The sequence below is a fragment of the Lithobates pipiens genome, unplaced genomic scaffold, assembly GCF_037356315.1.
Source record: "Lithobates pipiens isolate NorthernLeopardFrog02 unplaced genomic scaffold, aLitPip1_a1.2 Scaffold_25, whole genome shotgun sequence".
Lineage (NCBI taxonomy): Eukaryota > Metazoa > Chordata > Amphibia > Anura > Ranidae > Lithobates > Lithobates pipiens.
The window spans coordinates 103,640,507-103,668,393 of record NW_027507787.1 but is presented as its reverse complement, the minus strand read 5'-3'; the positions used below and the strand labels follow the sequence as shown (position 1 = coordinate 103,668,393).

Here is a 27,887-nt window from a genome sequence, read left to right as displayed (position 1 = left end):
ATAGTACCCTATGTACTCACAGAAGCAGGTCATGAATCTTTTAGCACCTTAAAAAGTTTACTAATTTCGGCACCTGCGATCGGGATCCCTGATTATACCAAAACATTTCATTTGTACATTGCTGAAATCACGGGACACGCAACAGGGGTGTTGACACAACAACACATCAAACAAAGGCCGGTAGCATACTTCTCGGCGGCCCTCGATCCTGTCTCTAGAGGATCACCGTCCTGTGTACGAGCAGTTGCAGCAGTGTCAATTATCATTGACAAATCCTCAGAAATTGTCTTAGACAATCCTGTAGTGGTACATACCACACATGACATACACGCCATCTTGTCACAGGTCCAGCCAAAACACATATCAATGGCAAGGCAGCTGCGTCTACAATGCACCTTGCTCCTACCCCCCAATGTTACCTTTCAGCGATGCACTTCTTTTAACTTAGCACAGCTTTTACCATTACAGACAGATTTGACAGGGGGGAGTAATGATGATAATGGTGTAGACACAGCACAAGATACTCAGGATTCTGACACACTTTCGTTTCAGGACATAACATCTGATGAACACGATTGTTTTCAACTTATGGAACAAGAAACCACGGGGTTCCCACATGTCACAGACATACCCATTGCAAATGCAGAACACACACTGTACATAGATGGTAGTAGATTTGCCGATGACAAAGGTAAATATCACACAGGTTATGCTGTGGTAACGGACACACAGGTAATTGAGGCAAAGTCACTACCAGCACACATGTCGGCACAAGAAGCGGAACTAACCGCTCTAGAGAAAGCCTTAGAACACTTGGAGGGACAAGAAGGGAACGTTTACACTGATTCCGCATACGCCTACGGTGTTGCACATGATTATGGCCACATATGGAAAGCTAGAGGTTACCTTACAGCAGCAGGCACACCTGTTAAACATGGTGAAGGAATCAAAAGAGTCCTGAACAATCTTCAAAAGGTTAAAAGAGTAGCCATCATGAAGATAGCGGCACACACGAGCGCAAAAACAACTGAGGCAAAAGGAAACGCATTTGCAGATTTAACTGCAAAGAAGGCAGCTCTAGGGGAAGTAAGCCCTGAGACCTTAGCCACGGTACAGGTGAGTATGCCCGAAACCACATGGCAGCAGCTAATCGAACTACAGGAACAAGTAGGGGCTATTGAGAAGGACCGTTGGGTTAAGGAGGGAGCTGCACCAGGCCTTGACAATGTATGGAGAGAAGGAGACAAAATATGTCTACCCGCTTCTCTATACCCCGCAATGGCAGCGGCTGTCCACTTACCCACTCATGTCAGCTCCAATTCTATGTATAGGATTGTAAGCCAAGGATGGCTAGCCCCTGGATTCAGTAGTACTGCAAGGAACTACTGTGCTGCATGCCAAATCTGTCTGATTAATAACCCAGGACAGAGAGTGAAAACCCCACGTAAACATCAGGTCCGGGCCCAATATCCCTTTCAGAGACTGCAGATTGACTACATACAAATGCCTAAGAGCGGCCCCTTTGAATTTGTTCTCGTGTGCATCTGCCTATTTTCAGGCTGGCCCGAAAGTTATCCTGTAAAATCAGCTACGGCAAAAGCCACCGCCAAGAAACTGATTACTGAGCTGATACCTAGGTTTGGTCTCCCAGAAACAATAGAATCAGATAGGGGGACACATTTCACGGGAGAAATAATGCAAAATGTGATGGCAATGTTAGGGGTTCAACAAAGTTTTCATACTCCTTACCACCCACAGAGTTCAGGATCAGTAGAAAGAGTAAATGGTACAATCAAGCTGAAAATACAAAAGGCCATGCAGGAGTTGAACAAACCATGGCCTGAGTGCCTACCCTTAGCTTTGTTCTCTATTAGGTACACCCCAACAGGAAAAACTGGGTTATCCCCATATGAAATACTGTTTGGAAGTGCACCTAGATTAGGTTTATATTTTCCTCAAAGTATGTAATTGCAATGTGATAGTTTAACTACGTATGTATTACAGTTGCAACAGCGTCTGACTAAAATCCACAAGAGTGTGTATTCTTCTCTTCCAGACCCTAATTCTGTCACAGGTACTCACGACTTACAACCGGGAGACTATGTGTATGTAAAGAAACATACCAGGAAGACACTGGAACCAAGGTTTGAAGGTCCTTTCCAGGTGCTATTGATTACAGCAACCTCAGTGAAATTGGAAGGGAAACCTACCTGGATCCACGCTTCTCACTGTAAAAAGGAGCCAGTTGGCAAATGACAACATGTATCTTTTTATTGTTTCAGTAATCCTGGCTAATAGTTTGGTTACCTCACAGAATAAAATACACAAGGATGAAGGATTTTCTAAAAAAATGTTATTACTGAAGTTTAAATATGCTTATGCCCAGAAGTCAGGATATGAGAAATGTTGGATTTGTAGCAAATTACACCCCAGCACAGCAAGTATACCACTGATGGCAGTTCCTATAAACTATACTGATCTTGCTAACAGTAGCATTAACATAATTAGAACAAATACCAGCGAGACAGTAATGTTTAAGTCAAATGGCCTCGCCTTTTCCCCTGATTGGTGTTTCAACCTAGGGAACACAACGGGAGGAAATGGAGAATGCCAAGACAGCAAATTTAACTTGTCCATTTTCATACCAAAAGCTACTCCTGGGAAAAACACGGTCTTCTACCCTAGTATAACCCACACACACCAATCGTTAGCTGAGTTCCTCGGTAATATTTCAGACAACAACACCAGGTGGTTAGTGAGTAACCTATCTCTTTATGGATACACCTCCCTTTATAGAAATAATATCGGTAGTAGATCAGTAGCACTGGGAAATAATATATATATCTGTTGTGAGGATAAATGTTATACTTGGATACCTAGAAGAGCTCAGGGATGGTGCTACCTCGCAAGTTTAGTACCAGTAATGGGAGTAGTAGGTGATGAACGAGGTGATCACCTATTAGAAGCTAGCATGCACCCTAGGTATCCCCTCAGGTATCGTAGTAAAAGAGAAATATTCCTGAAGAAGGACATGGCATGGGCTTGGTTCCCGTCCTGGACAGGATGGGGTATAGACTTAATGAAACGACTAAATAACTATACAGGAATTATTAATGATGTTTTGGAGAAAAACTCTGATGACATTACTAAGTTAAATCTGGAGACCAGAGCCATCAGACAACAATTAGAGTTACATGAATTAGCAATTGAAAGTATGAGTGCAGCACTGACAGGACTCTGTGAAACTACTGAGGACTATGAGTGCTGTACTTGGATACATAACACCAGCATTGAGGTACCTGACTATTATGACATCATTGCACAACACCGTACGGAAGTAAAGAATTTACAAGAGAAGGCCCGAAATATTGGTCGCGACTGGGATCCGTTTGGTGGAACTTTTAGTTTCTCAGGGTTATTCTCTTGGGTTAAGAAGGCAGCAATGACAATTATAGTGGTGCTCTTATTCGTATTTTTCTTTTATGCATGCTTTAAACTGCTCATGTGCTTTTGCAAGAAAGCCAAGGTAAATGCTGCGGAAAAGATGGAACTTTTGTGAAGATAGGTGGATTTAGATCCTTGACATCACCCATCTTGCAGAAAAGCCACTCTTCCTGAATTTTAGATGTTGGTACTGTCCAGGGGGATGGGTGTATACCCCTCTGACAACTCGCGGTCAGGGAGAGTACTCTGGATATAGGCCGACTAGAACTTGTTCAGGTGGACCCAGGGCAAGAGGGAGGGGTGATGTCAAAGGGGGAAATGTAAGGATCAAGGTATGTGGAAACAAAATGGTTGACAGTATGATTTACTAAATACTTGTCTGTCTTTATCCTTCTCAGTAAAATAAGGACTCATCATCTTTAGTCACGTACGCATAAGAAGAGGCCGCATCAGCCCTAAAAAGCAGTCTACGCCCAGAAGATTGTCTTATCAGCTGATAACACCTGGAGAATTGCCTTTTCTTTGCAAATTGTTGTTTTTTTACATTGCTGATGCTTGCCTTTTTCTGTCTATAAAAGAGATGTAATAAAGAAGCCTCAGAGTCAGAGTTAAGCACGGACTTCTGAGCAGAAATACTGAGTACCTCCGTGTCTCTTTGCTTAGATAAGAACTCTAACTAACAATTGGGAAACGGTAACATAACCTGACAAATAGGTGACTTGTTGAGGTCACACCTAACACCCGCAACTTTTGGCAAAATATAAAATATTCCATGGACTCAACATGCCTCTCAGTAAATAGCTTGGGGTGTCTACTTTCCAAAATGGGGTCATTTGGGGGGGTTTTGTGCTATTTTGGCATTTTATGGCCTTCGAAACTGTGATAGGTAGTGAGGAGTTAAATCAAAAATTTGCACCCTTAGAAATCCTGAAGGTGGTGATTGGTTTTCGGGGTGCCGTGCGCGACTAGACTCCCAAAAAGTCCCACACATGTGGTATCCCTGTACTCGGGAGAAGCAGCAGAATGTATTTTGGGGTGTCATTTCACATATGCCCATAGCATGTGTGAGCAATATATCATTTAGTGACAACTTGGTGCAAAAAAAAAAAAGTTTGTAATATTCCCGCAACTTGTGGCAAAATATAAAATATTCCATGGACTCAACATGCCTCTCAGTAAATAGCTTGGGGTGTCTACTTTCCAAAATGGGGTCATTTTGGGGGGTTTTGTGCTATTTTGGCATTTTATGGCCTTCGAAACTGTGATAGGTAGTGAGGAGTTAAATCAAAAATTTGCACCCTTAGAAATCCTGAAGGTGGTGATTGGTTTTCGGGGTGCCGTGCGCGACTAGACTCCCAAAAAGTCCCACACATGTGGTATCCCCATACTCTGGAGAAGTAGCGGAATATATTTTGGGGTGCAATTCCACATATAACCATGGCATGTGTGAGCAATATATCATTTAGTGACAACTTTTTGTAAAAAAATTTTTTTTTTTTTGTCATTATTCAATCCCTTAGGACAAAAAAAATAAATATTCAATGGGCTCAACATACCCATCAGCAATTTCCTTGGGGTGTCTACTTTCCAAAATGGGGTCATTTGGGGGGGATTTGTACTGCCCTGCCATTTTAGCACCTCAAGAAATGAGATCGGCAGTCATAAATTAAAAGCTGTGTAAATTCCAGAAAATGTACTCTAGTTTGTAGACGCTATAACTTTTGCGCAAACCAAAAAATATACGCTTATTGACATTTTTTTTACTAAAGACATGTGGCTGAATAAATTTTGCCCTCAATGTATGACTAAAATTTAGTTTATTCGATTTTTCTTGTAACAAAAAGAAGAAAATATCTTTTTTTTTCAAAATTTTCGCTCTTTTTCCATTTATATCGCAAAAAAAAAAAATCGCAGAGGCAATCAAATACCATCAAAAGAAAGCTCTATTTGTGGGAAGAAAAGGACGCAAATTTCGTTTGGGTGCAATATTGCATGACCGCGCAATTACCAGTTAAAGCAGCGCAGTGCGAAATTGCAAAAAGACCTCTGGTCCTTAAGGTGTTTATTGGTCCGGAGCTGAAGTGGTTAAGTGGTTAAACTGACCTCATTTACACAAAGTTCATCCCTTTCATCTCTAAAAGTACTAAATGTTACAATGTTTATAGTTATCTCCCAGCGCTGACAATTTTGTGAAAAATGTGGCAAGCTACCTGTTTTTTTGACAGCTGAGTGAGCAGAGAACTTTCTGCACTTGTTACGGGAATGAATCAGGGAAATAGAGATCTGGAGGGGGGGTTGAATCAAGATCACAATTTTTGAACGAATAATTGTGCAGCTCTACTGTGCAGCAAGGTGCAGCAATCTTCAAGGCTAAGCGAGTCTGAACAGCCGCTGGTCTGAGGGACTGGTATGCATAGCAGCAGGACTATGGAAGCATAGCCAGGTTGGCTAGCATTTTCTCCAGTTCATGTTTTGATGTTGAAGAACTCTTGTATGGGAACCTATATTCATGGACTTTTTTAACCACTTAACAACCGGCCCATAGCCGAATGACGGCTACAGGGCGGTTGTTTAACTCTGGGAGGCCGTCATATGATGTCCTCCCAGAATTCCGCTTTCACGCGCCCCCTGGAGCGCGCACTCGAGAGCATCCGTGACCGCATCACGGATCACGGTAAACGGCCGCTCATCATGGCTGTTTACCACGTGATCACTCCGTCAAATGATGGAGTTATCACTTGTAAACAAACCGGCATCATGTTATGACGCCGGTTCCTCCCTCCCCCTCTCTGTACCGATCGGTACAGCGGAGGGGGAAGAGATCGGTGTCAGCAGCGCTGTGGGCTGCATCTGCAGTGCCCACATCGCTGCTCAACGAAATTTAACCCCTCAATTCCCTGCCATTACTCTGCAATACTCTGCAATACCCTGCAACACTCTGCAATGCTCTGCAACACCCGCCAATACCCTGCAACACTCTGCAATGCTCTGCAACACCCGCCAATACCCTGCAACACTCTGCAACATCCGCCAATACCCTGCAACACTCTGCAACACCCGCCAATACCCTGCAATGCTCTGCAACACCCGCCAATACCCTGCAATGCTCTGCAACGCAATACTCTGCAACGCCATACTCTGAGATACCCAGCCATACTCGGAGATACCCAGCCATAGTCGGTGATGCCCTGCAATACCCAGCCATAGACATCCCCCCCTCCCGCCGCCCTCCGGTGCTTCTACCGACTCGCCAATACGATCAAAGCCAGAATCTTTTTTTTTTTCAGGCTTCCCAGCTTAGAGGTGAGATGCGTGGTCTTATTGACCCCATATCTCACTGTAAAGAGGACCTGTCATGCCATATTCCTATTATATCTCCTCTAATATTAAAAAACACAACTAGAAACATACAGTAGAGTATCCCCTCCCACAGAATTAGGTATATTAAATTATAATATCCAACGCTGTGCATGAAAGTTTACCCCGTATTGAAGCCCACCATATACTCTAAGGCCCCTTTCACACGGGACGGATCAGTAATGTATGTAGGGGTGAATGTATGCCTGTATTTCATCCGCAAACGGATGGATGAAATACGAACATATCGTCCGCATGTGTGAAAGGGGCCTAAAAAGTCTGAGAGTGAATCCCCTCTTGTGTGCTCACACTGCTAGATCGTACTATATCAGGCCATTACAAAATCCACAAAGGTAAGCAAAGGACAAATAATAATAGAAATAATAATACATAAAATATAAGAAATTAACCACATCAATACCAGACACGTAAACACCTTCCCGCCCAGACCAATTTTGAGCTTTCTGCGCTGTTGCAATTTCAATGACAATTGCGTGGTCATGCTACACTGTACCCAAATGGATTTTTTTTCATTTTTTCCCCACAAATAGAGCTTTCTTTTGGTGGTATTTGATCACCTCTGCGGTTTTTATTTTTTGCTAAACAAATAAAATAAGACAGAAAATTTTGAAATTTTTTTTTTGGTTTCAGTTTCAAAACTTTATAAACAAGTACGCTTTCTCCTTCACTGATGGGCACTGGTGGGGCGGCACTGATGGGCACTGATAAGGCAGCACTGATGAGGTGGCACCAATGAAGTGGCACTGATGAGGTGGCATTGATGGGCACTGATATGTGGCACTGATAGGTGGCACTGATGGGTGACACGGATGGACACTGATAGGTGGCACAAATTGGCATGAATTGGCATGGATGGGTGGCACGGATTGGCATGGATAGGTGGCACGGACGGGCATGGATAGGTGGCACGGTTTATGCTTTGCATGTGGGTGTTAGCGGTACTAGCACTAACCTATCGCTGCCTGAGGCGACGCAGACCCTGATTCTAAAACCTAATTGATATCACCCGCCGGGTGATCAGGGGGTTAAACCTTTATTGGGTAATAAATGGTGGGTGCCCTGATGCTATAAAAAGCAAACTAACCAGAGTCACCCGTAACACTTATACGGTGATCAGTGGTGAAAGGGTTAACTAGGGGCAATCAGGGGGTTCAAATTTTTATTGGGTAGTATATGGGGGTACCTAACGCTATAAAAACCTGGCGGTGAACCTAAAAAAATAACTAGCTACCTAACGACACTAGTGACACTAATGCAGCGATCAGAAAAACGATCGCTTAGTGACACTGGCAAAAGGGGGTGAAAGGGTTAACTAGGGGCAATCAGGGGGTTAAAACCATTATTGGGTAGTATATCGAGGTACCTAGCGCTATAAAAACCTGGCGGTGAACCTAAAAAAAAACTAGCTACCTAGCGACACTAGCGACACTGATGCAGCAATCAGAAAAATGATCGCTTAGTGACACTGGCAAAAGGGGGTGAAAGGGTTAACTAGGGGCAATCAGGGGGTTAAAACCATTATTGGGTAGTATATCGGGGTACCTAGCGCTATAAAAACCTGGCGGTGAACCTAAAAAAATAACTAGCTACCTAGCAACACCAATGCAGCGATCAGAAAATGATCGCTTAGTGACAGTGGCAAAAGGGGGTGAAAGGGTGATATAGAGCACTGACACCTGCACCGTGATAGAGTGATCTGACACCAGCACCGTGATAGTGAGCACTGACATCAGCAGCGGGACATAAAGCACTGACACCAGCACCGTGATATACAGCACTGACACCTGCACCGTAAGCAGCCCCAGGAGGAAGTCAGCATAGCACAGGGATGGTGGGAGCCTCTCATAATGAGCATAGCACAGGGATGGTGGGAGCCCTTCATAATATGCACAGCTAAATGAGGCCCAATAGTCAATAGTCTGGTGTAAAATGCATAAAAAAGCACACCTATGCTTTTTTTTTTTTTTTGTGCATTTTCAGTTTTGCATAAACACCCTACAGTCCATTTAACATGGTTTCCTATGGATGTAGCTCACATCTGTGCATTTTTTGGAAAGGGCCAGGGATTTTCTGTTTTTTGGTTACATTAGATGGTTTAAATGGTCTAAAGATGTGCATTGAAAAATGCTAAATACACCTGCAATATGCAAACTGCAAACTGCACAAGTGTGAATCAGACCTTGGACAGATTTAGAAGCTGCAGTGTGCATGGGCACTTAGGCTGGATTCACGCCTGTGCATTTTGGAGATTTGTACTACAGAATGTGTTCCATATGAAAACATGTTAAGTGGGCTGTAGTGAAAATCTGCAGAATGCAAAAATCACAAAAAATGCATGGGTGTGAATCAAGCCTTATGGCTTATGAAGAAAAAACTATCCAAGGAAAAACCCTTACCTTTTTTTATGTATAGGTTTTGCTTGCAAAAGCTTTCTTCTGTCTCCCAGGATGCCAGTTTTTCAGACAAGAGATTGGCAGCATTTTTTTAAAATTTGGAGCACTGGCCTTTGCTTGTGACCAGACAGTGAACCCTAACTTGTTACAATGTTGTATCCTCCAAACAGGACATGTTTTGGACTTTTAAACCCAGGTGACTCTGTGCTGTTTCTTCCTTTGCATTTTGGATTTTATCTAGAGTGGATTGAATTTATCAGAGTCTGTGACCAGATCATCCAGTGTGTTGGAAGAAGTGAATATCAAGTCACATTCAGGTATGTACACCACTTTCATGTTGTGAAGTTTGTCAGTCACTAGAGAGGTGACATGTGGGCTTATTTTTGAAGTGCAGTTTGCCGCTTTTGTAAACTTGCGTGATGCTGTCTATTGGTGAATGAGGGATTTATCTGGAAAGTTGGTTTGCAGGGTTTCTTCTTCCTTTTTTATTTTTCAATGTTATATACTTAGAATGCAAGGGTAGAGCATACTGCTGTATACTCTATATTGTGTAGTATGTGATATGTAATGCAAACATCTTGCATTCTGTAGTTTTTCTGTATTGTAAGCACATTTAGGCTAGGTTCACATTGCTGCGATGCGGGAACGCCGCGAATCCGCGGCGTTTTCCCGCATCGCATACCTCCCGCCGGCAGTTCACACTGCCCTATGCGGACGGCTGGGGGTGTCAATGTTATGTTAATGACACCCCCAGATCCGTCGGCATATCGCAGTGCGATCTGCCGACTCGCACAGGAATCGGATCGCATGGTGTGAACCCCCATGCAATCCGATTCCGTTGCGGACCCAAAAAAGGGTCCCGTGCGAGTTTGCTGCGGGACCGCTGCGAGTTCAGCCATACTATCTGTATGACTGAACTCGCAGCGCTACGGAGATCGGATGTGATTTGCTGTGCGAATCACATCCGGTTCTCCCCCCGCAGCGGTGTGAACCCAGCCTTAAGCTCGCCATACACTGTACAATGTGATTTTACAACCTTCTTTAGAACTACCAGAAACTATACGGTGCAAGTGACTGTCCATTTGTGTTCTTTCGCATAGTTTTATTCAAGCCATACACATGGTGGTTTTTAGGGTTTTTTTTTTTTTTTTTACTTTAACATGCAGGTTGAAGGAGGGAAAAGCGGATCCCCCCCCCCATTCACACATTTCTCTTTGGATGGGGTAATCTTTCCTACTGTGGCATTGCAGTATGACAGTGGGCTGTTTTCAAATTACTAGTGTTGTCAGCTATAGCCACACTGATCATTGGGGAAAATTGTCTGGTTGTACACAAGTCATCCAATAGATCAACTTCTGTACAACCAGCCAGCCTGTACATGGATCAAAATTCAGCCATTCCTGCTAAACAAGCACATGTACAGCCAGGCTAACTCTAAAGCACAACCTCTGTCCAATCAGATTGTCTCTTGTATGGCCAGCTGAAAATGCAAAAGATTTTAGTGTCTCTTGTCAATAACAGTCCAGGTGATAGAGAGGCTTATTTTGAGGTGCAGATACCCAAGTGTATCTTTCAGTTTACTGTAAGTTGGCGATTATGTTCTATTTGTGAATGAAGCATGAGGGAAATTGATTTGCTGTGTTCCTTATGTTTACTGTATTAAAGCGGTAGTAAACCCGCTATTTTTTTTTTAACACCTGCAAATCAAAAGGCATAATGAGCTAGTATGCACCGCATACTAGCTCATTATGAAATTCTTACCTTAGAACGAGGCCCCGACATCTGGCCCGATCCACGCCGAGGGAGCTGACATGCTCCCTCTGTGTTTCTTCCGGGTATCGCGGCTCCGGCGCTGTGAGTGGCCGGAGTCGCAATGTCGTCACTCCCGCGCATGTGCGCGGGAGATTTCATTCCGGCTGGTCGGCCACTGCCGGATTTTCAGACCGAGAAGACCGAGAATCCCCTTGTGCGCATGCGCCGCTGCAGTCAGCGGCGCATACCGAGGGGAATATGTCCTAAACCGTACAGGTTTAGGAGATATTTTTTTTACCTACAGGTAAGCCTTATTATAGGCTTTCCTGTAGGTAAAAGTTAAAAAAATGAGTATACAACCACTTTAAGACACTACAGATTAGGGAATATGCCAGGGACTTGTATCCTATTTGAGATCTTGACTTCAACCATAACAAAAAACGCATTGCATAGACCTAGTTTTTCTGTCTTGTTATGCACATTTAGGGTGGTCATACACTATACAATCTCCTTAAGACCCCTTTCACACTGAGGCAGTTTTCAGACATTTTAGCACTAGAAATGGCCTCTAAAAAGTGCCTGGAAACTGCCTCCCATTCTGTGCATTGTGTGCTTTCACACTGGGGCAGTGCACTTGCGGGATGTTAGAAAAATTCCTCCAAGCAGTATTTTTTGTGCGGCTTGGAAGCACTGTATTTAGCGCTTTCAAAATGCCCCTGCCCATTGAGTTTTACTTTTTCTACCTTTCCATTTTTAAATGCAACGCATAAACAGAGTGATCATTGCTGAGCTAGCAGTCTGTCAAAATGGACATGTCATGTGTGAAATGCACCTAACATTAACCACTTGCTTACTGTGCACTTAAACACCCTTCCTGCCAAAACCAATTTTCAGCTTTCGGTGCTCTCACATTTTGAGTGACAATTACTCAGTCATGCAACACTGTACCCAAATGAATTTTTTGTCCTTTTTTTCCCCACAAATAGAGCTTTCTTTTGGTGGTATTTGATCATCTCTGGGGTTTTTATTTTTTGCGCTATAAATGAAAAAAGACCGAAAATTTTGAAAAAAAACGCATATTTCTTTGTTTCTGTGACAGAATTATGCAAATCATTAATTTTTCTTCATAAATTTTGGCCACAATTTATACTGCTACATATCTTTGGTAAAAAAATAACCCAAATTAGTGGATATTATTTGGTCTTTGTGAAAGTTAGAGAGTCTACAAGCTGTGGTGCGAATCGTGCAAAATTGATCACATCTGATGTACTGGTGGCCTATCTCGCTTCTTGTGACCCGAACAAGCCAGGGAAGTACAAATACCCCCCAAATGACCCCTTTTTGGAAAGTAGACATCCCAAGGTATTTAGTAAGAGGCATAGTGAGCTTTTTGATGTTGTCATTTTTTTCCCACAATTCTTTGCAAAATTAAGATTTTTAATTTTTTAAATTTTTCTCCACAAAATTGTCATTGTAATAGGTTATTTCTCTCACATGGCATGTGTATACCACAAATGACACCCCCCAAAAAATTCTGCTACTCCTCCTGAGTATTACAATACCACATGTGTGGGACTTTTTCACAGCCTGGCCACATAGAGAGGCCCAACATGCAGGGAGCGCCATCAGGTGTTCTAGGAGCATAAATTACACATCTAACTTGTTGACTACTTATTACACTTTTGAAGGCCCTGGAGCACCAGGACAATGACACGTAACACTGATGACAGATGGCACTGATACGTGGCAATGATGACACTTATACGTGCCACTGATGACACGTGGCACTGATGACAGATGGCACTGATATATGGCACTGATGACAGATGGCACTAATATGTGGCACTGATGACAGATGGCACTAATATGTGGCACTGAAGACACGTGGCACTAATACGTGGCACTGATGACAGATGGCACCAATACGTGGCACTAATACGTGCCACCTATGACAGATGGCACTAATACGTGGCACCGATGACGCGTGACACTGATGACAGATGGCACTGATAAGTGGCATTGATGACACGTGACACTGACAACAGATGGCACGTGACACTGACAGGTGGCACTGATGACAAATGGCACTGATACGTGGCACTGATGACAGATGGCACTAATATGTGGCACTGATGACAGATGGCACTATGTGGCACTGATGACACGTGGCACTGATGACAGATGGCACTGATGACAGATGGCACTGGGGACAAATGGCACTGACAACAGGTGGCACTGGGGACAGATAGCACTGACAACAGATGGCACTGGGGGCAGGTAGCACTGGGGTGGATGGCACTGGAGTGGATGGCACTAGATTTTGTTTTTGTGGGGAATGCTGGTATTTATGTGTTTGTTGTCATTCTTGTTGTCTGTGTTTTGCTTTTTCTTGCAGGTTTCGGTGATGAGGGTCATCATAGCAGCTGTAGCGGTGGTGTCTTTTGGTCTTTGCTGGGGCAAAAGAAAACAGATGATGGAAATGTGGGGGGGAGCTCATAGCGATATGGGCCCCCTTTTGGTGTATCCCAGCGGAAGGGTAGGCTGGAATACGGGATTTGGTGGCACTGCGGGAAAGGTGGTTGTCTCCGGGCTGATAAACGGCCGGAGGCCTGGTATGGTAAATGTGGTCCCACAGTGTAATGGTGGAGAATGTTATGTTTAAAAGGTGGAACGTGGTACCGTCAAAGACCAACTGACTGGGAGTTCTTTCAAATTGCCGTTACTAAACAGTGGTTATATATATATATTTAATAAAGTTATTTAAGTTATTGGTTTGAAGAGTTGTTAATAAAGGCTGCTATGGCCATTTATCCTCCAAAACTCCTGTGTGGCCTGATTATTGGGATAGAGGGGGAGTTATATAGAGTAAAAGGTAATAAGAAATATATGAAAGGTGAAGGGAAAGGTTAAAGCCAAGGGTAAAAGTTCCTGTACTACTTCAATCTAGGGTTGCCACCTTTTCTTCAAGCCAAACCTGAACATTTTCACGGCGCATGGCAATTTTTTTGTAGTACACGCTATAGGATTGTAAAATACCTTGGGTTACCCAAAAAGAGTAGTAATGAAGTGTGCTACAGTGAACAGTTGCTATAGCCAAATTGCATTAAAAGTGGGGGGACTTAAAGGGGCATGATTAAATAAAACAAAAGCATTTAGTGTACCCATAAAATATGATTCGATTAATAAAAGAAATGTCAGTGAAAATAGCCTACCTTAAAAGTGGACACTGTCAGCCAGTAGAGCAGAGGACGGTGTCAGTAGGGCAGTGGACGGTGTCAATAGAGCAGTAAATGGTGTCAGTAGGGCAGTGGACAGTGTCAGTAGGGCAGGCAGTAGACAGTGTCAGTAGGGCAGGCAGTAGACAGTGTCAGTAAAGCAGTGGATGGTGTCAGAAGGGGCAGTAGACAGTGTCAGTAGAGCAGTGGACGGTGTCAGTAGAGCAGTGGACGGTGTCAGTAGAGCAGCGGAGAGTGTCAGTAGGGCAGGCAGTAGACAGTGTCAGTAGGGCAATAAAGGGTGTCAGTAGAGCAGCGGACGGTGTCAGTAGAGCAGCGGACACTGTCAGTAGAGCAGCGGACACTGTCAGTAGAGCAGCGGACACTGTCAGTAGAGCAGCGGACAGTGTGAGTAGAGCAGCGGACAGTGTCAGTAGGGCAGGCAGTAGACAGTGTCAGTAGGGCAGTAAATGGTGTCAGTAGAGCAGTGGACGGTGTCAATAGAGAAGTGGACGGTGCCAGTAGAGCAGTGGACGGTGTCAGTAGAGCAGCGGACGGTGTCAGTAGGGCAGGCAGTAGACAGTGTCAGTAGAGCAGTAAATTGTGTCAGTAGGGCAGTAAATGGTGTCAGTAGGGCAGCAGATGGTGTCAGTAGAGCAGCGGACGGTGTCAGTAGGGCAGGCAGTAGACAATCAGTAGGGCAGGCAGTAGACAGTGTCAGTAGGGCAGTAAATGGTGTCAGTAGAGCAGTGGACGGTGTCAATAGAGCAGTGGACGGTGTCAATAGAGCAGTAAATGGTGTCAGTAGAGCAGAGGACGGTGTCAGTAGAGAAGTAAATGGTGTCAGTAGAGCAGTGGACGGTGTCAGTAGAGCATTGGACAATGTCAGTAGGGCAGTGGACAGTGTCAGTAGGGCAGGCAGTAGACAATGTCAGTAAGGCAGTAAATGGTGTCAGTAGAGCAGTGGACGGTGTCAGTAGGGCAGTAAATGGTGTCAGTAGAGCAGTGGACGGTGTCAGTAGAGCAGTGGAGCAGTAAATGGTGTCAGTGGAGCAGTAAATGGTGTCAGTAGAACAGAGGACGGTGTCAGTAGAGCAGTGGACGGTGTCAATAGAGCAGTGGACGGTGTCAGTAGAGAAGTAAATGGTGTCAGTAGAGCAGTAAATGGTGTCAGTAGAGCAGAGGACGGTGTCAGTAGAGAAGTAAATGGTGTCAGTAGAGCAGTGGACGGTGTCAGTAGAGCAGTAAATGGTGTCAGTAGGGCAGTAAATGGTGTCAGTAGACCAGAGGACGGTGTCAGTAGAGCAGTAAATGGTGTCAGTAGAGAAGTGGACAGTGTCAGTAGAGCAGTTGACGGTGTCAGTAGAGCAGTGGACGGTGTCAATAGAGCAGTGGATGGTGTCAATAGAGCAGTGGATGGTGTAGAGCAGTGGACAGTGTCAGTAGGGCAGTGGACAGTGTCAGTAGGGCAGGCAGTAGACAATGTCAGTAAGGCAGTAAATGGTGTCAGTAGAGCAGTGGACGGAGTCAGTAGAGCAGTGGAGCAGTAAATGGTGTCAGTAGAGCAGTAAATGGTGTCAGTAGAGCAGTGGACGGTGTCAGTAGAGCAGTGGACAGTGTCAGTAGAGCAGTGGACAGTGTCAGTAGAGCAGTGGACCGTGTCAGTAGAGAAGTAAATGGTGTCAGTAGAGCAGTAAATGGTGTCAGTAGAGCAGTACATGGTGTCAGTAGGGCAGTGGACGGTGTCAGTAGAGCAGTGGATGGTGTCAGTAGAGCAGTGGATGGTGTCAGTAGAGCAGTGGATGGTGGCAGTAGAGCAGTGGACGGTGTCAGTAGAGCAGTAAACGGTTTCAGTAGGGCAGTAAGTGGTGTCAGTAGACCAGAGGACGGTGTCAGTAGAGCAGTGGACGGTGTCAGTAGAGCAGTGGACAGTGTCAGTAGAGCAGTAAACTGTGTCAGTAGAGCAGTAAACTGTCTCAGTAGACCAGAGGATGGTGTCAGTAGAGCAGTAAATGGTGTCAATAGGACAGTGGACGGTGTCAGTAGGGCAGAGGACGGTGTCACCCGGTGAGAACTGTATATATGGATGCTGTCTGGGGAGTGGAGAACAGTATATATGGGGGGACTGTATATATGGATAGTGTATGGAGGGGGGGTGTTTGCATAGTGTATGGTGGGGGGAGGGGTGTGTGTAAATGGTGTCAGTAGAGCAGTAAATGGTGCCAGTAGGGCAGTAAATGGTGTCAGTAGGGCAGTGGACGGTGTCAGTAGGGCAGAGGACGGTGTCAGTAGGGCAGAGGACGGTGTCAGTAGGGCAGAGGACGGTGTCAGTAGAGCAGTAAACGGTGTCAGTAGGGCAGTAAAAGGTGTCAGTAGACCAGAGGACGGTGTCAGTAGGTCAGTGGACGGTGTCAGTAGGGCAGAGGACGGTGTCAGCAGAGCAGGAGGACGGTGTCAGCAGAGCAGGAGGACGGTGTCAGCAGAGCAGGAGGACGGTGTCAGCAGAGCAGGAGGACGGTGTCAGCAGAGCAGGAGGACGGTGTCAGTAGGGCAGGAGGACGGTGTCAGTAGGGCAGGAGGGCGGTGTCAGTAGGGCAGAGGGGTGTGTGTATAGTGTATGGTGGGGGGAGGGGGGTGTATGTATAATGTATGGTGGGGGGGTGTATGGTGGGGGAGGGGGTGTATGTATATTTTTAGATTGCGAGCTCTAGCGAGCAGGGCCCTCTGATTCCTCTTGTACCAAATTGTAATGTAAATGTGATGTCTGCCCTCATGTTTGCACTATATAAAACCTGTATAATTTAGTAAACTGAAAACTCTCTTCACTTCTGCACCAATACTGGTACATCCAGATCCAGAACTACCTTTCATCGTAGAAGTTGATGCTTCTAATTCTGCTGTGGGAGCTATCCTTTCTCAGCGAATGGGAGAAAAAATGCAGCTTCATCCTTGTGCTTATTTCTCTCGACTGATGTCTTCAGCCGAGATGAATTATGACATTGGAAACAAGGAGCTGCTGGCAATTAAGGAAGCTTTTTCTGAGTGGAGGCATCTGTTGGAAGGAGCTAAGCACCCTGTAACCGTTCTCACCGATCATAAAAATTTAGAATTTATTAGGTCTGCTAAAAGGTTGTCATCTAGACAAGCACGTTGGACCCTTTTCTTTTCCAGGTTTAATTTTGTTATTTCATACCGCCCTGGGTCAAGGAATGGTAAGGCTGATGCCCTATCACGGATGTTGTCTGGGCCTCTCCAGGAAAGCACCTCTGAATGTACAATCCTGCCTCAAAAGAACTTTCTAGGGGCCATGAGTTCAAAGACATTTCTTAATCTTCTCAAGGAGGGGTATGAGAATGACCCACTTCTTAATAATCCTCCTAAGGACATTAACCTCAAGTTTCAGGACTTATCTAAATTAACATTGGATAAAAGAAGGGCTCTGAAACCATTATTGGAGCAGTTAAGGATTAAAAATAAGCAATATAGATGGAAATTTCCCTTTCAGCTACAGGTTCAGCATGAAGGACAGACTGTAATATTTAGAGAAATGGCTGATTTAGAGGACTTTCAGAAGAAATTTCAGCTTCCAGAAGTGAAAATACTAGACTGGCCTAAGGATTTTATTAGAAGGAGATAGGAGGGAAATGGGGGCTGAGGTGGAGGGGAGGGGGAGTGGATTGGGGGGGGGGGGGGTTGGATATAGGTGGGTAAAGGGTGGAAGGGGTGGTGAGGATAGGTGTTGGGAGGGAGGGGATGTAGGGGGGTATAATGGTAATGGGTAAAAGGAAGTAAGTCGAAAAGGCAAGAAAGAGTCACTAAATTGTATGGATGTATTATATTTGATATGTCACAGGCCTTAATAGTAATAATGAATTTGTTAACAAGATTATTAAATATACACATTGGGGTTGGTTATGTTAATTTAGGGTTAATAAAACACTATTGATATGGGAGGTTAATATATAGTTTGGATATGTTAGATATGTAGTGGTATATCTAACCTTAATTAAACACTTAGTAATTGGTGTGTAATATTACCCCCTCCCCTTTTTTTTTTTTGATTTTTTTTTTTAATATATATATATTTTTTTTTTCTCTCCCCCTCTTCACTACTCTCCACCATATCCCTCTCTCTCCCCTGGTTTATTTTCCTATGGTCTCCTCATTATAGTTGGAAGGGGAAAAAATAGCTCAAAGCTTGATGGTAAGATGGAAGATGTATAAATAAATGATAAGGCAAATAGATGTATATAGAAAAGGAGAATAATTCGAATAGGAATAGAAAAATAGCATGTAACGGCCGAATGGTAGTAAAGTTACCGTAGATCAGCAGTATCAGATACCCCCTCAATAGGGACCTTACCTAGGGTAAGATAGACTAGTATAGTCAATAATTAGGGGATAAGAGGTGTCAAAGGGGTGGGTTGGAGTATATGTGGGTGTAAATTTTAGGGCGAATGAGTGGTAATGGATTGGGTAGGATAAGGAAGTAGATTGGAAGGTATTAAGTGATATTTGTGTTAGTATAGTAAGTGTTTGCGTGTTTTTATTATTTTTATTGTATACTTTATTACATTTTTGTGATTGGAGCAATTACCCTAGAGAAATTCCTTATAAATCTTCTGTAAAAGTTGGCAAATCCAACAAATCGCTGTATCTCTTTAACATTCTTAGGAGCGGGCCAATCCACCACAGCTTTGATCTTATCGGGATCCATGCTTACCCCTTCAGAAGAGATTATGTATCCCAAGAACTGGATCTGAGTTTGTTCAAACTCGCATTTCTCTAATTTTATGTAAAAGTTGATTTCGCCTTAATCTCTCGAAAACAATACAGACATGCTTGCGGTGTTCTTCCAAAGTATCAGAGAAAATGAGAATGTCATCCAAATATGCTATTACAAACTGATCAAGCAAATCTCGAAAAGCATCATTAATAAAAAATGTTGAAAGGTTGCAGGAGAATTGCAAAGCCCAAAGGGCATGACCAAAGACTCAAAATGTCCATATCTGGTTCTGAAAGCAGTTTTCCATTCATCACCGGAACGAATGCGGACAAGGTTGTATGCCCCCCGTAAATCTAATTTGGTAAAGAGCTTGGCAGAGCGGAGTCTCTCAAGCATTTCTGGAATCAGTGGGAGTGGATAGCGATTCTTAATTGTGATCTTATTTAAATCTCTGTAGTCAATACACGGACGCAGGGTGGAGTCCTTTTTCGTCACGAAAAATAAGGCTGCGCCAGCAGGAGAGGTTGAGTGTCTGATAAAACCCTTCTCAAGATTCTCATTAATCCACTCCCTGAGCACTTTCAGTTCAGGTTCCGATAAAGAATAAAGGCGACCAAATGGTATTTCTGCCCCTGGAAGCAATTCAATGGGACAATCATAAGAGCGATGAGGAGGCAGCTGATCTGCGTTCTTTTTATCACAAACGTCCCGAAACTCAAGATATTGTGGAGGTAGCTTGTCATATGACTGGATAGTTGCCAAAACTGCTTGTAAATCTTGGGTTGGTGGAGGGCTTATTTGATAAGATTCTTTGCAATGTTTCTTGCAATGGTCAGATGTAAAGCTTAAAGAACGTGTCTCCCAGTTGATGGAGGGATTATGGATAGAGAACCAAGGAATGCCCAGGATAATAGGGAACTTGGGTGATGTAATCAGCTCAAAGCTGATAGTCTCCTGATGGTCAGTTTCAATTAGGAGTTTAAGTGGGATTGTCTCGTGGGTAACAGGGCCTGAAGTCAAAGGTGAGCCATCCACAGTTTCCATATCAATTGGGGCAAGTTTATTTCTTATTTGAATGTTATTACTTTGGGCAAATTCGATGTCGATGAAGTTTCCCCCAGCCCCTGAGTCCAGCATAGCAGAGCAAGGTATTTCATTGCTTTCAACAATAAGCTTTATAGGGATGACAAAATGAGTTGATAAAGAATTAACTTTATTTGCTTCCTGAATCAAAGGAGAGATGGACTGAGAAATTGAGTTTATTTGTTCAGATACTGTAACATCCATTGCTGCAATTGTTCTTTTAAATTTATTGGGACAATTAACTGCGTAATGTCCAGAGTCTCCACAATAAAGACATAAGTTTTCTGAACGTCGTCTTTCTTTCTCCTGAGTAGTAATAGATCTTTTAATAGCATCCACCTGCATAGGTTCAGGAGTGTCAGAATCAGGAAAAACTCTTGGAACCTTAGGAGGATACTGAGTAGTAGAAAAACGCATGCCACCATTACTGCCTAGGATTCCCAGTCTCTCCTTTCTCCTTTCAGTAAGTCTCTGATCAATTCGAATACATAATTTAATAAAAGCTTCAAGGTCATCAGGACTTTCTACTCTGACAAGCTCATCTTTTACTTGTTCCGAGAGTCCTTGACGGAACTGACTCTTCTGAGCTGCTGGATTCCAATTGGTATCTGAGATCCAACGTCGGAATTCAGTTGTGTACTCTGCAACAGAGCGTCTTCCCTGACGTAAATTGTGCAATTTTGCCTCAGCAGTAGCACAGCGGTTAGGATCATCGAAAACTTGGTTCATCGCAGTCACAAAAGAATCAAAATTATCCAGGATGACATCATCTTTCTCCACATAAGGGGAGGCCCAGGCTAAGGCTTCCTCAGTCAGGAGGTTGATAATAAACAGCACCTTTTTCCTGTCAAAAGTGAATGCAGCAGGTTGCATCTGAAAATATATACGACATTGATTAAGGAATCCTCTATAATGGCGGCGGTCTCCGCTAAACTTGAGTGGTAGGGGCATTCGTGCATTAGTTTCTATGGCAGCAGTATCTCGGGCATGAAAATCCCGCAATTGTTTGTGTAGATCAAGGATTTCCTCTTGTAGACCTTTCATTTCAATTTGTAACTCTGAAAATTTTTCCTGGTAGTCAACACCAAATGCCTGTAACTCAGCGATTTGAACCCTGAGAGGAGCCACGGCAGCTGCTACAACGGCCTCCATGTTTTTGGCCAGAATATTCTGTCACGATCTGGAGTCAGGCTCAGAGACCAATAGCTATAGCAGCAGAGCAGATATTCACACAGGTCACCCTGGCTGATGGCACGGGTTCACCTGAGGTGCGGGGTCTAAGCACTAACCGGTATTCACCAGAGCTCCCAAAGGTGGAGATGGGCTTGGCTGCGTGTTAGTGCCAGGTCGCGGTCCTCAGGATAGCCCCACCAGGAGGTGAGCAAGCCGGGGGTCTGGTAGCAGATATAGCAGGTAGAGATCAAGCAGAAGCGTAGTTGAGAAACAAGCCAAAAGTCGGTAACCAATAGTTGCAGGTTGGGATTCAGCAGAAGCGTAGTCCAGAAGCAAGCCAAATGTTGGTAACGAAAGGTAGCAAGGATACGGTCGGCAGCAGGAGAGATAGAAGCAAGATATTGGCTGGTAAAGGCACAATATTCTGGCAAGGAGGAAGTGCAGAGACATGGCTTATATAGGAAGTTCATGGGAGGAGCAAAGGGTTCAAGGTTCAAGGCAAACAAGATTCAAGACATGATCACTAAAGGAGCTGTCCAAGGAGCTGTCCAAGGAGCTGTCCAAGGAGCTGTCCAAGGAGCTGTCCAAGGAGCTGTCCAAGGAGCTGTCCAGCATTCCAGGTGGCTCAGCAAGCAGAGCCACTGCCAGACACACCAGAGGTCCCAGGTTCAAGCCCAGGTCCTAACAGTATGTTTGTTGTGGGGCCAGGAGAGCAGATGCGAGATCCGTTGGCAGACAGCTGGGTAATTAGAAGAGGGTGGCATGTGTTCACTGGCTAGGTGTATGGGGGTTGAGGTGGAGCAAGGTGATATGGGAAATGGAACGTTAGGCACGGCGGGATAAACCGCCAGCCGTCTGGGTTATGCATGCAAGGGGTAATGCTTTTGGGTTCGAATGATCAGGGAGCTGATCTTGGACGTTAAGTCAGATATTTTACGACTTCGTACAGTTGTCTAACACTCAGGTGGTGGGGAGGTTGTGGCTCAGAATGGGGGGCCTGGTGATCAGGCAAGTAGAGGTGGAAACTAATGTGGGCCAGTAATTGAGGGTGTTAGAATACACCTCTAGGTAGTGGGGATTGTTTTCTGGGCTCTGGGGCTGCAAGATGGGATCCAGCGGGCCCCGGGGGGTGTGGGGGAGCCCTTAAGGGTAAGGTGTCATCCTTGCGGGCTGTAGTGGTGTTTTGTTGGTCTTTGACGGTGGCAGTAAACATATGTGATGGAAAGGGGTGGGGGGCTCATCGGTAGTATGTGCCCCTCCGGTGTATTCCAGCAAAAGGTTAGCTGGAATACTGTAATGGTTGCACTGCGGGAAGGGGGTTGTCTCCAAGCTGATTATCCGCTGGAGGCCTATCGTGTGAAAAAGGTCCCGCAGTGTATTAGTGGAATATGTGTTGGAGTTCGGGGGTGCCGTCAAAGACCAACAGACTGGAGTTAAACAAGTTGTTACGGAGGTGATATTTTGGTATATATTTGATATTGGAGTTATTTATATGGTGTGAATAATAAATAGGCTGCTATGGCCATTTAAACTCCAAAATTAAGGTGTGGTCTCATCATTTTAGAAGGGTAAGAAATGGGGATGTTGGAGTACAAGTGGTATAGCAGTAAGAGGCAGGTTGGGTATCTCTGAACTACACTGGTTAGTACCTGATGTTTTATTTTTCTGCTTGTTTTCCGAGGTGACCATCTTGGCGTTTGTCAAGAGGATTGAGAGTGGCCAGCAAGATCGCCTATGGCCACATCACCCTGAATGCACCCATTCTCGTCTGATCTTGGATGCCAAGCAGGGTCAGGCCTGGTTAGTAGATGGATGGGAGACCGCCTGGGAATACCAGGTGCTGTAGGCTTTTTTTCAATATGTTGTTGGCGTCGACGACCTGTTTTATTTTTCTGCTTGTTTGCCGAGGTGACCATCTTGGCGTTTGTCAAGAGGGTTGAGAGTGGAAAGCAAGATCGCCTACAGCCACATCACCATGAATTCGCATGATCTCGTCTGATCTCGGATACTAAACACGGTCGGGCCTGGTTAGTACCTGGATGGCAGACCGCCTGGGAATACCAGGTGCCGTAGGCTTTTTTTCAATATGTTGTTGGCGTCGACGACCTGTTTTATTTTTCTGCTTGTTTGCCGAGGTGACCATCTTGGCGTTTGTCAAGAGGGTTGAGAGTGACCAGCAAGATCGCCTACGGTCACATCACCCTGAATGCACCTGATCTTGTCTGATCTCGGCTGCTAAGCAGGTTTGGGTTGGGTTTGTACCTGGATGGGAGACCGCTTGGAAATACCAGGTGCTGTAGGCTTTTTTTTAATATGTTGGTGGCGTCGACGACATGTTTTATTTTTTTGCTTGTTTGCCGGGGTGACCATCTTGGCGTTTGTCAAGAGGGTTGAGAGTGGCTAGCAAGATTGCCTATGGCCACATCACCCTGAATGTGCCCGATCTTGTCTGATCTCAGATGCTAAGCAGGGTCGGGCCTGGTTAGTACCCGGATGGGAGACCGCCAGGGCTGGACTGGGAATTAAAACCAGCATAACTTCATTATTTTCTTGTTCATGAAAGGGAAAGCCATACATTTTAAAGAACATTTGATGAAGAGTGTATTATATATAGATATGAAGTCACATAGGGATATATATATATATATATATATATATATGCAAATTCCAGTTAAAAGTGGTAAGTGGACAATCATCAAGGGGGACCCCAGGAACTCAGAACATGGGGGGGGGCCACCTTCCACAGAAAGAATACACTAAGGTAAAGAGGACGGGTGCTCACCAAATGCAGCTTTACTCTGCCTGTGAATGCAGTCTCACTGTGCCCACAAATGCGGCCTCACCGTGCCCACCATTGCAGCCTCACTGTGCCCATTATTGCAGACTCGCTGTGCCCATCAAATGCAGTTTTACTGTGCCCATGAATGCAGCCTTATTGAGCCCATGAATGCAGCCCCTCCTGTGCCCCATGTCCCAGTCTGCAGTCCCTGTCTGTGGGAAGGTGTGTTGTTGATGCTCGGTACGGTACCTTGCATGCCAGCAGGATATCCATGACGGCCAGCAGCAGGCAGGGTCTGTTCTCGTTTTGGATGGGGACAGTGCTCCTTCCAGAGGATCTGTTTGCTGTGAGATGGAGTGGTCCCTGGCCACCTGCACCTTCAGCCGTCCCCATTTTCCGGTCCCAGTCAACCTGTCCTCTGGTCCTGGGGAAGTGGAGAGTACTGGGTGGGAGATGGAGAGAAGGGGGAGCAGAGAGTATTGGCGGGGTTGGAGAACACATGGGTGGGGGAAAAGAGCAGGGGGTAGTGGAGATCACAGGGGTGGGAAGCAGAGAGTGCTGGGGGGAACTTGAGAGTACTGGGGGGGCCAAAAAGAACAGGGGTGGAGAACATGGTGGGCTGAGAGCACTGAGGGGGCTAAGAATGTGGGGTGGCGAAGAGCACTGGGGGGGCAGAAAAACAGGGATGGAGAGAACGGGGGCTGGAGAGTAGTGGGGGGGTACAAAGAGTAGGGGTGAGAGCTTGAGAGCACCAGTGGGGGCCAGAAAGAACAGGGGGAAAAGCACGGGGGATTGGAGAGCATTATGGGAGGTGGAGAGCATTGGCAGGGTTGGAGAGCACATGGGTGGGGGCAAAATGCAGGGGGGAGTGGAGAGTACAGGGGTGAGGAGTGGAAAGTGCTGGGGGGAGCCAAAAAGAACAAGAGTAGAGAGCACGGGGGGTAGAGAGCACGGGGGGGGCTGTAGAGAGATGGGTGGAGCTTGAGAGCACCAGGGGGCCATAATGAACAGGGGTGGGGAGAATGGAGGGATGGAGAGCACTCGGGTGGGAGCTGGAGAGTGATGGGGAGAGCTGGAGAGCACTGGGGAGGTGAGAAAGAACAGGGAGGAGAGCTCTGGGGGAGTGGAGAGCACTGAGGGGAGAACAGGGGGGAGAGCACTGGGGGGAGTTGAGAGCACTGGGGGGGGGGGGAAGAACAGGGGGAGAGCACTGGGGGGAGGAAGAACAAGGGGGAGGGGGGAAACAAGGGCGGAGAGCACTGGGGGGAGTGGAGAGCACTGGGGGGAGAACAGGGGGAGAGCACTGGGGGGAGGAAGAACAAGGGGGAGGGGGAAAACAAGGGCGGAGAGCACTGGGAGGAGTGGAGAGCACTGGGGGGTAGAACAGGGGGGAGTGAAGAGCACTGGGGGGGAAGAACAGGGGGGGGGCCTGGGGGGAGTAGAGAGCACGGGGGGGGGAAGAACGGGGGGGAGAGCACTGGGGGAGTGAAGAGCACTGGGGGGGAAAGAACAGGGGGGAGAGCACTGGGAGGAGTGGAGAGCACTGGGGGGGTAGAACAGGGGGGAAGTGAGAGGAACAAATTGTGGGAGCCTGCAAAGAACTTAACAATTGTGACAGCGAATCACAATTGCAAGACTTTCTCCAAGACGGAGGATGTACATTGGTCTTTAATCCTCCACACTCCTCACATATGGGTGGCATCTGGGAGAGACTTATAGGTATTGCCAGGTCGAATTTTGGATGCTATGTTGCTACAAACCAAACCTGCTCAGTTGACCCGTGAGACTTTACGCACCTTTATGGCAGAGGTTACGGCTATTGCCAGGCCTATAGTTCCTGTGTCTGAAGACTCAGATACACCTATGGCCCTTACCCCAGCAATGTTGTTGGCTCAAAAGGTGAACTCTTTGTATGCTCCATCTGGAACCATAAGTACAACACAATTTCATGCAAAACAATGGAAGTACAATGCTTGGCAGACACATTTTGGAAAAGATGGAAATGAGTATCTGTCAAATCTGCAACGCCTTAGGAAATGGACTCAGGATCGTCCAAATGTAAAAGTGGGTGATGTTATGTTGAAGGACAGCCAAGAGGGCAGGAATGAGTGGCCCGTAGGACTTGTTAATGCTCTAAGCATGGATGGCAAGGTTAGAAAGGTGGAGGTCAAGATTGTGAAAAATGAGACCGCCAGAATTTATCTCAGACCTGTAACTGACAGTTTTGATCTCGGACTAGCTAGGATTCCATTTTCCTGTTTATATGTTTTTTCTGCATAGCAGTAGTTATTTAGGTAGTGACAAATTATGCCAGACAGAGTGTTCTGCCCATATTTCTTATGTGCTGTTACAGATTATACTGCAATGTTAGTTTCACGTTGCTGCCATCTAGTGGTCAGAGTTAGTTATTATTTTGCCACAGCTTGACAGGAAGTGATATTTTCTTCACAGTGAAAGCTGGAACTGTACTTCCTTAATTTCATGATTGCTCCTTGATCCAAGCTGACTGAATGCAGTAGAGCTCTTAACTATTCCTGGGCTAATGGTGGAATTGTCCGTGAGTACTTTCACTGATAGAGTGAGGCTGCTGTATAATGGTTTTAATGCACTGACACATTTGTTTATGCTTATGTTGTAGTTTTACAAAGTTATTTGGAAAAAATAATACATACAGATCTGATGTCTCGGGTTTCTTGACTTCTGAATTATTTTTAAGCTGTCTGACTAGTGTTATACAACAGTTCAATAACGCAAAGCAGAACAGTGGGCGTTGCAGCGCGTTTTCAAACCGCACAGCAAACTGCATTTTCTGTGTGGGTTGCGTGTTCGGAAATGTGTAGATGGATTCAGACACTGCCTAAATGGAAGCGCACACGCTATGCACATTTGTTGCCTTTTTGGAAACATGCAGAAAGGTTTTGCTGCCAAAACGCGCAATGCTCCATGACCAAAAAGTTTCTTTAAACTACTTTGGGGCGTTTGTCGCTTATAGGGCAGCCCATTCAAGTGGTGCTTGTTTACATGGGAAAAACACAAAAAAAAGTGAAGCAGGAACATGCATTTCCACTATGCTCGGGTGTGGGTGGGATGTGCTGGGGAGTAAGCTTATAGGCAGCAAGGATAACTAGGGAGGAGAGGGGGGTGGGTCAACAAACCAAAACACTACATCAGAAGTCTCAAAGATTAAGACAAAACGTACCCCTAGCTGGTGATTTTAGAATGGGAGTCGTGCTACACCAGAGTCACCAAAAAATACTGCAAGACTCAAGTCACTGAATTTAAGACAGCACCTATTGAAATCTGTGTGTTTTCACTTTACCTGAGTAGCAGGTCACCAATAAATAGTCAATATGTGTCAGTTCACAGGAACCATGAGGTAGATCAAAAACAGATTATAGGTGACTCACCTATAATCTGTTTTTGATCTACCTCATGGTTCCTGTGAACTGATACATATTGACTGAGCGCATTATTTATATAGCTGGTAGCCTTATGTGGCATATATAAAACAGCTTTGCTTTGCTCAGTTTTTTCCACATTTTTTTGCATATACAATTTTTTTTTTTTTTGCACTATTTGCACATATTTTGGGGATTTTTTTTTGCACTCTGCACTTTATGGACACAAGAGATATACAGTTTTGCACTATTTTTGGACTTTTATTGATCCTTGATTAGCATTGGATGTTATATACAATATACGATATTTAAGACACTTATATTCTAGTCCACATTAACCACTTGCCACCCGCCCATTGTCAAATGACGGCGGCAAAGTGGTTTCAAAATCCTGACTGGACGTCATAGACCGTCCTCAGGATTTTGAGCCGCTGCGCGCCCCCGGGGGTGCGCATCACGGCGATCATTGTTGCGGGGTGTCAGTCTGATCCAATCACGGCTGATCACAGTGTAAATAGGAAGAGCCGGTGATCGGGTGTTCCTCAC

At 45.2% G+C, this 27,887-nt stretch overlaps 3 pseudogenes; all 3 read left to right on the top strand.

Annotated features, from left to right (window-relative positions):
• The first annotated feature begins 22,894 nt into the window (after positions 1 to 22,894).
• On the top strand, positions 22,895 to 23,013 carry LOC143932335 (5S ribosomal RNA; annotated as a pseudogene).
• A 108-nt stretch (positions 23,014 to 23,121) lies between these two features.
• LOC143931295 (5S ribosomal RNA) lies at positions 23,122 to 23,240 on the top strand (annotated as a pseudogene).
• A 108-nt stretch (positions 23,241 to 23,348) lies between these two features.
• LOC143932667 (5S ribosomal RNA) lies at positions 23,349 to 23,467 on the top strand (annotated as a pseudogene).
• The last annotated feature ends 4,420 nt before the right edge of the window (positions 23,468 to 27,887 follow it).